Below are 9,767 nucleotides of genomic sequence, written 5' to 3' on the forward strand. Positions count from 1 at the left end.
AACCTTCCGGTACTACAGAAAAATGCCTGAACCACTCAAAACCATTCTGATGTCCAAATGCGACCTTCCAATATATTAATCTTTACCTCTCGACCATTTCGAGACTCCTCGTCATGTGCATGATCTCATCCGGGACTCCGAACAAACTTCGGTTCATCAAATCACATAACTCATAATACAAATCGTCATCGAACGTTAAGCATGCCGACCCTACGGGTTCGAGAACTATGTAGACATGACCGAGACAATTCTCTGGTCAATAACGAATAGCGGAATCTGGATGCTCATATTGGCTCCTACATATTCTACGAAGATCTTTATCAGTCAAACTACATAACAACATACGTTGTTCCCTTTGTCATCGGTATGTTACTTGCCCGAGATTCGATCGTCGGTATCATCATACCTAGTTCAATCTCGTTACCGGAAAGTCTCTTTACTCGTTCCATAATACTTCATCCTGCAACTAACTCATTAGTTAAAATTCTTGCAAGGCTTATAGTGATGAGTATTACCGAGAGGGCCCAGAGGTACCTCTCTGAAACACGGAGTGACAAATCCTAATCTTGATATATGCCAACCCAACAAACACCTTTGGAGACACCTGTAGAGCACCTTTGTAATCACCCATTTACATTGTGATGTTTGGTATCACACAAAGTGTTCCTCCGGTATTCAGGAGTTGCATAATCTTATAGTCTAAGGAACATGTATAAGTCATGAAGAGAGCAGTAGCAATGAAATTGTAACGATCATAATGCTAAGCTAACGGATGGGTCATGTCCATCACATCATTCTCCTAATGATGTGATCCCGTTCATCAAATGACAACACATGTCTATGGTTAAGAAACATAACCATCTTTGATTAACAAGCTAGTCAAGTAGAGGCATACTATGGACTATATGTTTTGTCTATGTATTCACACATGTACTAAGTTTCCGGTTAATACAATTCTAGCATGAATAATAAACATTTATCATGAATTAAGGAAATAAATAATAACTTTATTATTAGCTCTAGGGCATATTTCCTTTAGTCTCCCACTTGCACTAGAGTCAATAATCTAGTTCACATCACCATGTGATTTAACACAAATATTCACATATGTATGTGATTAACAGCCATAGCTCACATCGTCATGTGACCAACACCCAAAGGGTTTACTGGAGTCAATAATATAGTTCACATCGCTATGTGATTAACACCCAAAGAGTACTAAGGTTTGATCATGTCTTGCTCGTGAGAGAAGTTTAGTCAACGGGTCTGTCACATTCAGAGCCGTATGTATTTGTAAATATTCTATGTCTAAAATGCTCTGCATGGAGCTACTCTAGCTAGTTGCTCCAACTTTCAATATGTATCCAGATTGAGACTTAGAGTCATCTGGATTGGTGTAAAAGCTTGCATCAACGTATCTCTTTATGACGAGCTCTTTTATCACCTCCATAATCGAGAAATATTTCCTTAGTCCTCACTAGGGATAATTTTGACCGCTGTCCTGTGATATACTCTTAGATCACTATTGTACCCCCTTGCCAAAACTCATGGCAAGGTACACAATAGGTCTGGTACACAACACAACATACTTTGTAGAACCTATGACTGTGGCATAGCGAATGACTTCCATTCTCTTTCTATTTTGTGCCATGGTCGGGCTTTGAGTCTTACTCAACTTTACACCTTGTAATACAGACAAGAACTCCTTCTTTGACTGATCTATTTTGAACTCTTTCAAAAAACTTGTCAAGGTATATATAGATTGAAAAATCTTATCAAGCGTCTTGATCTATCTTTATAGATCTTGATGCCCAATATGTAAGCAACTTCACGGAGGTCTTTCTTTGAAAATCTCTTATTCAAGTATCCCTTTATGCTATCTAGAAATTCTATATTATTTCCAATCAACAATATGTAATCCACATATAGTATTAGAAATGCTACAGAGCTCCCACTCACTTTCTTGTAAATACAAGCTTCTCCAAAAGTCTGTATAAAACCATATGCTTTGATCACACTATCAAAATGTTTATTCCTACTCCGAGAGGCTTGCACCAGTCCATAAATGGATCGCCGGAGCTTGCACACTTTGTTAGCATCCTTTGGATCGACAAAACCTTCAGTTTGTATCATATATAATTCTTCTTCCAGAAATCTATTCAGGAATGCAGTTTTGACATCCATCTGCCAGATTTCATAAAATCTGGCAACTGCTAACATGATTCGGACGGATTTAGGCATTGCTACAGTTGAGAAAATTTCATTGTAGTCAACACCTTGAACTTGTCGAAAACTTTTTGCGGCAAATCAAGCTTTGTAGATAGTAACACTACTATCAATGTCCGTCTTCCTCTTGAAGATCCATTTATTTTCTATGGATTGCCGATCATCGGGCAAGTCCACCAAAGTCCACACTTTGTTCTCATACATGGATCCCATATTAGATTTCATGGCCTCAAGCCATTTTGTGGAATCTGGGCTCATCATCGCTTCCTCATAGTTTGTAGGTTCATCATGGTCTAGTAACATGACTTCCAGAATATGATTACCGTATCACTCTGGTGCGGATCTTAATCAGGAAGATCTACGAAGTTTGGTAGTAACTTGATCTAAAGCTTCATGATCATCATCATTAGCTTCCTCACTAATTGGTGTAAGAATCACTAGAACTAATTTCAGTGATAAACTACTTTCCAATTCGGGAAAAGGTACAATTACCTCATTAAGTTCTACTTTCCTCCCACTCACTTCTTTCAAGAGAAACTCCTTCTCTAGAAAGGATCCATTCTTAGCAACGATCTTGCCTTCGGATCTGTGATAGAAGGTGTACCCAATAATTTCCTTTGGGTATCCTATGAAGACACATTTGTCCCATTTGGGTTCATGCTTGTCAGGTTGAAGCTTTTTCACATAAGCATCGTAGTCCCAAACTTTAAGAAACGACAACTTTGGTTTTTGCTAAACCACAGTTCATAAGGCGTCGTCTCAACGGATTTTGATGGTGCCCTATTTTAAACTGAATGCAGCTGTCTCTAATGCATAGCCCCAAAACGATACTGGTAACCTAGTAAGAGACATCATAGATCATGCCATATCCAATAAAGTGTGGTTACGACATTCGGACACACCATTACACTGTGGTGTTCCATGTGGCGTGAGCTGTTAAACTATTCCACACTGTTTTAAATTAAGTCCAAACTCGTAACTCTAATATTCTCCTCTACGATCAGATCATAGAAACTTTATTTTCTTGTTATGATGATTCTCCAGTTCACTCTGAAATTCTTTGAACTTTTCCAATGTTTCAGACTTGTGTTTTATTAAGTAGATATACCCATATCTGCTCAAATCATCTGTGAAGGTCAGAAAATAATGATACCCGCCACGAGCATCAACACTCATTGGACCGCATACATCGGTATGTATATTTATAATAAGTCACTAGCTCATTCCATTGTTCCAGAGAATGGAGTTTTAGTCATCTTGCCCGTAAGGTACGGTTCGCAAGCATCAAATGATTCATAATCAAGTGATTCCAAAAGTCCATCTTGAAAGTATAGGGAGTGTGCAATGATGATCATATCAATCTTGGAACCACTTCCAACACACATCATCACTTCACCCTCAACTAGTCTCTATTTATTTTGTAACTCCTGTTTCGAGTTACTAATCTTAGCAACCGAACAAGTATCAAATACCCAGGGGCTACTATAAACACTGGTAAGGTACACATCAATAACCTGTATATCAAATATACCCTTGTTCACTTTGCCATCCTTCTTAGCCACCAAATATTCAGGGCATTTCCGCTTCAAGTGACCATTTCCTTTGCAGTAGAATCACTCAATTTCAGGCTTTGGTCCAGCTTTGGGCTTTTTCACGGAAGTGACAACTTGCTTGCCATTCTACTTGAAGTTCCCTTTATATCCCTTTGCCCTTTTCTTGAAACTAGTGGTCTTGTCAATCATCAACACTTGATGCTCTTTCTAGATTTCTAACTTCGTCGATGGAACAATTGTATTGGTGCCCCTAGTTGGGTCACGCTCGACTGATTTGCCCCTAGTTTTTCAACAATTGCAGTTTTGCCCAGCTCACTTCACTCGCCTTGTGTTTTTGCCCTTCCGGGGCGGTTCCGACCAATGAGCAGTCGCCACGTGGCGAACCGTGATTGGTCGGAACCGCCCCGGAAGGGCAAAAATACAAGGCGAGTGAAGTGAGCTGGGAAAAACTAGAATTGTTGGAAAACTAGGGGCAAATCAGTCGAGCGTGACCCGACTAGGGGCACGAATGCAAAAATCCATTCGTCGATTTCAGCATCACGAAGAGCTCGGGAATCATTTTCGTCATCCCTTGCATACTATGGTTCATCAAGAAGTTCCAGTAACTTGGTCATGGTGACTAGAGAACTCTGTCAATCACTATATTATATGGAAGATTAACTCCCACTTGATTCAAGCGATTGTAGTACCCAGACAATCTGAGCACATGCTCACTGCTTGAGCTATTCTCCCCCATCTTTTGCCTATAGAACTTGTTGGAGACTTCATATCTCTCAACTCGGTTATTAGCTTGAAATATTAACTTCAACTCCTGGAACATCTCATATGGTCCATGACGTTCAAAACCTCTTTGAAGTCCCAATTCTAAGCCATTAAGCATGCTGCACTAAACTATCATGTAGTCATCATATTGAGCCAGCCAAACGTTCCTAACGTGTGCATCTGCTCCTGCAATAGGTCTGTCACCTAGCGGTGCATTAAGCACATCATTCTTCTGTGCAGCAATGAGTATAAATCTCAGATCACGGACCCAGTCCGTATCATTGCTACTATCATCTTTCAACTTAGTTTTCTCTAGGAACACATATAAAAACATAGGGAAGCAATAACGCGAGCTATTGATCTACAACATTATTTGCAAAATACTATCAGGACTAAGTTCATGATAAATTAAAGTTCAGTTAATCATATTACTTAAGAACTCCCACTTAGATAGACATCCCTATCCAAATAAACTAAACCATGTGCGATCATCACGTGAGATGGAGGAGTTTTCAATGGTGAACATCACTATGTTGATCATATCTACTATATGATTCACGCTCGACCTTTCTGTCTCAGTGTTCCGAGGCCATATTTGCATATGCTAGGCTCATCAAGTTTAACCCGAGTATTCTACATGTGCAAAACTGGCTTGCACCCGTTGTATGTGAACGTACATCTTATCACACCCGATCATCACGTGGTGTCTCGGCACGACGAACTGTAGCAACGGTGCATACTCAGGGAGAACACTTGTACCTTGAAATTTAGTAAGGGATCATCTTATAATGCTACCGCCGTACTAAACAAAATAAGATGCATAAAAGATAAACATCACATGCAATCAGAATATGTGACATGATATGGCCATCGTCATCTTGTGCTCATGATGTCCATTACCGAAGCATCGTCGTGATCTCCATTGTCACCGGCGCGACACCTTGATCTCCATCGTAGCATCGTTGTCGTCTCACCAACTATTGTTACTACTACTATCACTACCGCTTAGTGATAAAGTAAAACAATTACATGGCGATTGCATTGCATACAATAAAGCGACAACCATATGGCTTGTGCCAGTTGCCGAAAACTTTGTTACAAAACATGATCATCTCATACAACAATTTATATAATATCATGCCTTGACCATATCACATCACAAGAAGCCCTGCAAAAACAAGTTAAACATCCTCTACTTTGTTGTTGCAAGTTTTGCGTGGCTGCTATGGGCTTCTAGCAAGAACCATTCTTACCTATACATCAAAAGCACAATGATTTTTCGTCAAGTATGATGTTTTAACCTTCAACAAGGACCGGGCGTAGCCACACTCTATTCAGCTAAAGTTGGAGAAACAGACACTCACCAGCCACCTATGTGCGAAGCACGTTGGTAGAACCAGTCTTGCATAAGCGTACACATAATGTCAGTCTGAGCCGCTTCATCCAACAATTCCGCCGAATCAAAGTATGACATGCTGGTAAGAAGTATGACTATTATCGCCCACAACTCCTTGTGTTCTACTCGTGCATACAACATCCATGCATAGACCTGGCTCGGATGCCACTGTTGGGGAACGTCGTAATTTCCAAAAAATTCCTATGATCACGCAAGATCTATCTAGGAGATGCATAGCAACGAGAGGGGAGAGTGTGTCCATCTACCTCAAAGACCGAAAGTGGAAGCATTATGACAACGCGGTTGATGTAGTCCTATGTCTTCATGATCCGACCGATCCAAGTACCGAACGTACGGCACCTCTGCGTTCAGCACACGTTTAGCTCGATGACGCCCCTCGTACTCTTGATCCAGTTGAGGCCAAGGGTTAGTTCTGTCAGCACGACTGCGTGACGACGGTGATGATGATGCTACCGGCGTAGGGCTTCGCCTAAGCTCCGCAACGGTATGATCGAGGTGTGTAACTATGGAGGGGGGCACCACACATGGCTAAAAGATCAACTTGTGTTGTCTATTGTGCTATTGGGGTGCCCCCTGGCTACGTATATAAAGGAGGGAGGGAGAGAGGAGGCCGGCCAGGTTTGGGCACACCAGGGGGGAGTCCTACTTGGACTCCTAGTCCAAGTAGGATTCGGCACCCCTTTTTCCTTTCTTCCACCGGAGGGAAAGGTAAGGGAGAGAGAGGGGGAAGGAAAGAGGGGGCCGACCCCCTCCCCTAGTCCAATTCGGTTTGGGTAAGGGAAGGGGTGCCCCTCTCACGTGGCCCTTTCTCCTCTTCTCCAATAAGGCCCACTAGGCCCAGTACTTCTCCCGGGAGGTTCCGATAACCTCCCGGTACTCTGAAAAAATGCCCGAACCACTCGGAACCATTCCTATGTCCAAATGCAACCTTCCAATATATGAATCTTTACCTCTCGGTCATTTCAAGATTCCTTGTCATGTCTGTGATCTCATCCGGGAGTCTGAACAAACTTCGGTACATAAAATCACATAACTCATAATACAAATCATCATTGATGGTTAAGCGTGCGGACCCTACTACATATTCGGTCAATAACCAATAGCGGAACCTGGATGCTCATAGTGGCTACTACATATTCTACGAAGATCTTTATCAGTCAAACCGCATAACAACATACATTGTTCCCTTTGTCATCGGTATGTTACTTGCCCAAGATTCGATCGTCGGTATCATCATACCTAGTTCAATCTCGTTACCGGCAAGTCTCTTTACTCGTTCCGTAATACTTCATCCCGCAACTAACTCATTAGTTACAATGCTTGCAAGGCTAATAGTGATGAGTATTACGGAGAGGGCCCAGAGATACCTCTCCGAAACACGGAGTGACAAATCCTAATCTCGATATATGCCAATCCAACAAACACCTTCAGAGACACCTGTAGAGCACCTTTATAATCACCCATTTACGTTGTGACGTTTGGTAGCACACAAAGTGTTCCTCCGGTATTCAGGAGTTGCGTAATCTCATAGTCCGAGGAACATGTATAAGTCATGAAGAGAGCAGTAGCAATGAAACTGTAACAATCATAATGCTAAGCTAACGGATGGGTCATGTCCATCACATCATTCTCCTAATGGTGTGATCCCGTTCATCAAATGACAACACATGTCTACGGTTAGGAAACATAACCATCTTTGATTAACGAGGTAGTCAAGTAGAGGCATACTAGGGACCATATGTTTTTTCTATGTATTCACACATGTACTAAGTTTACGGTTAATACAATTCTAGCATGAATAATAAACATTTATCATGAATTAAGGAAATAAATGATAACTTTATTATTGCCTCTAGGCATATTTCCTTCAAATTTTGCATCCCACCTACCACCCACTTAATAGCCACTGTCGAGGACTTAACCGACATGCTAGGCTACGCCTCTGAAGACATTGACGGTATGGATAACGATGCTGGAGCCGAACCAGTCCAAAACCCGCATATCACTGGGCATTGGACGACCACTTCTACCTACGATGTATACATGGTGGATACGCCCGAGAAGAAGGATGACGATGGCACTCAAGATTCGATTGAGGACAAGCCCGTTGAGGCACCACCAAAGCACCGACATCAGCAGCGCTGCTCACGATCACATCGGGAAAAAGAAAGCAATGCCGGCACTGGAGATAATGATACCCCAGACAATACCGAAGATTCCGACCACCCCCTTGAGGCTGTGCCGAGCACGATGAGAGGGAAGAGGGACAAGTCAACCCCAATGAACTCGTCGATAATGGGGATTCGGAGGATAGTAATTATCTACCGGCCTCCAAGGAGGATGTTAGCCTCGGTAGCAAGGATTTCATCGTGCTAGAGGAACCTCTCAAACAAGAACGCTTCAAGCGACAGCTCATTGCCACCGCAAGGAGCCTGAAAAAGAAACAACAACAACTTCAAGCCAAACAGGATACGCTCAACAACAGATGGGCCAAAGTCCTGGCTGCTGAAGAATACGACCTCGAGCGCCCAAGAAAGAGCTACCCAAAGTGCAGGATGTTACCACAATTCGACGACAAGGCCCTTGAGCTAGTTCCGTCAAGGTACAATCACACTGATCAACTAGACCGACCACCACGTGGACGGGACAAAGCGGCTACCTATGCCGAAGACCAACCCGTGCCACCTCGCCGTAGAGGCAAAGAGGTAGGCTACACCTACGACTTACATCAGGACCTGGACAATAGAGCCGGCCAGAGCAGATCAATCTACGGATCAAGGGGACGTGCTCCAACACGAGACGATGGCCATCAAGCCTGTTGCGGCAAGCATAACCAAGTTCGGGCTAAGAACCGAACACGGATGTCATCCGAACTCCATCGTGATGTTACCCGATATAGAGGCACTGCACACCCCATGTGCTTTACCGATGGGGTAATGCATCACTAGTTTTCGGAAGGGTTTAAACCCATAAACGTCGAGGCATGCATATGGTCGAACGACAAGATCCCGCTGTATGGATTGAAGATTTCCTTCTCCCCATTCACATGGCTCATAGTGATGATCTCACCGCCATCAAATACCTCCCCCTAAAGTTAAAAGGACCAGCAAGGTACTGCTTGAATAGCCTCCCAGAGAACTCCATTGGCAGCTGGGAGGACTTGGAGGATGCTTTTCGAGACAACTTCCAAGGCACTTATGTTCGGCCACCGGACGCTGATGACCTTAGTCACATAGTGCAGCAACCCGGAGAGTCACCCCGCAAACTCTGGACTCGGTTCCTAATAAAAAAGAACCAAATCATCGACTGCCCGGACGCCGAAGCCTTAGCGGCTGTGATGAGTGGCTCTCCTGACACATCGGTCCAGAAAAGCTAAAAACTATGGAAGCTCTTACTGCTCTTATGACTCGCTTTTGTGCGGGCGAAGATAGCTGGCTCGATCGTAGAAGCAACAACACCAGTGACCCCGGGACCTCTAAAGCCAGGGATGGGAATGGAAGGCCATGACATAACAAAAATAAGCGTCAGAACAACAACGAAGAGATTGAGGATACGATGGTAAACGTCTGATTCAGCGGCTCTAAACCCGGATAGCGGAAGAAGCCATTCAAAGGAAATAGAGATGGACCTTCCAATTTGGACAAAATATTGGATAGGCCCTGCCAAATCCACGGCACCCCTGACAAGCCTGCCAACCATACCAACAAGAATTGCTGGGTTTTTACATAGGCCGGTAAATTAAATACCAAACATAAGGGGAAAGGACCTCCAAGCAAGGACGAGGATGAACCCCGTCCGCCGAACACTGG

The sequence above is a fragment of the Triticum dicoccoides genome, chromosome 4B, assembly GCF_002162155.2.
Source record: "Triticum dicoccoides isolate Atlit2015 ecotype Zavitan chromosome 4B, WEW_v2.0, whole genome shotgun sequence".
Classification (NCBI taxonomy): Eukaryota; Viridiplantae; Streptophyta; class Magnoliopsida; order Poales; family Poaceae; genus Triticum; species Triticum dicoccoides.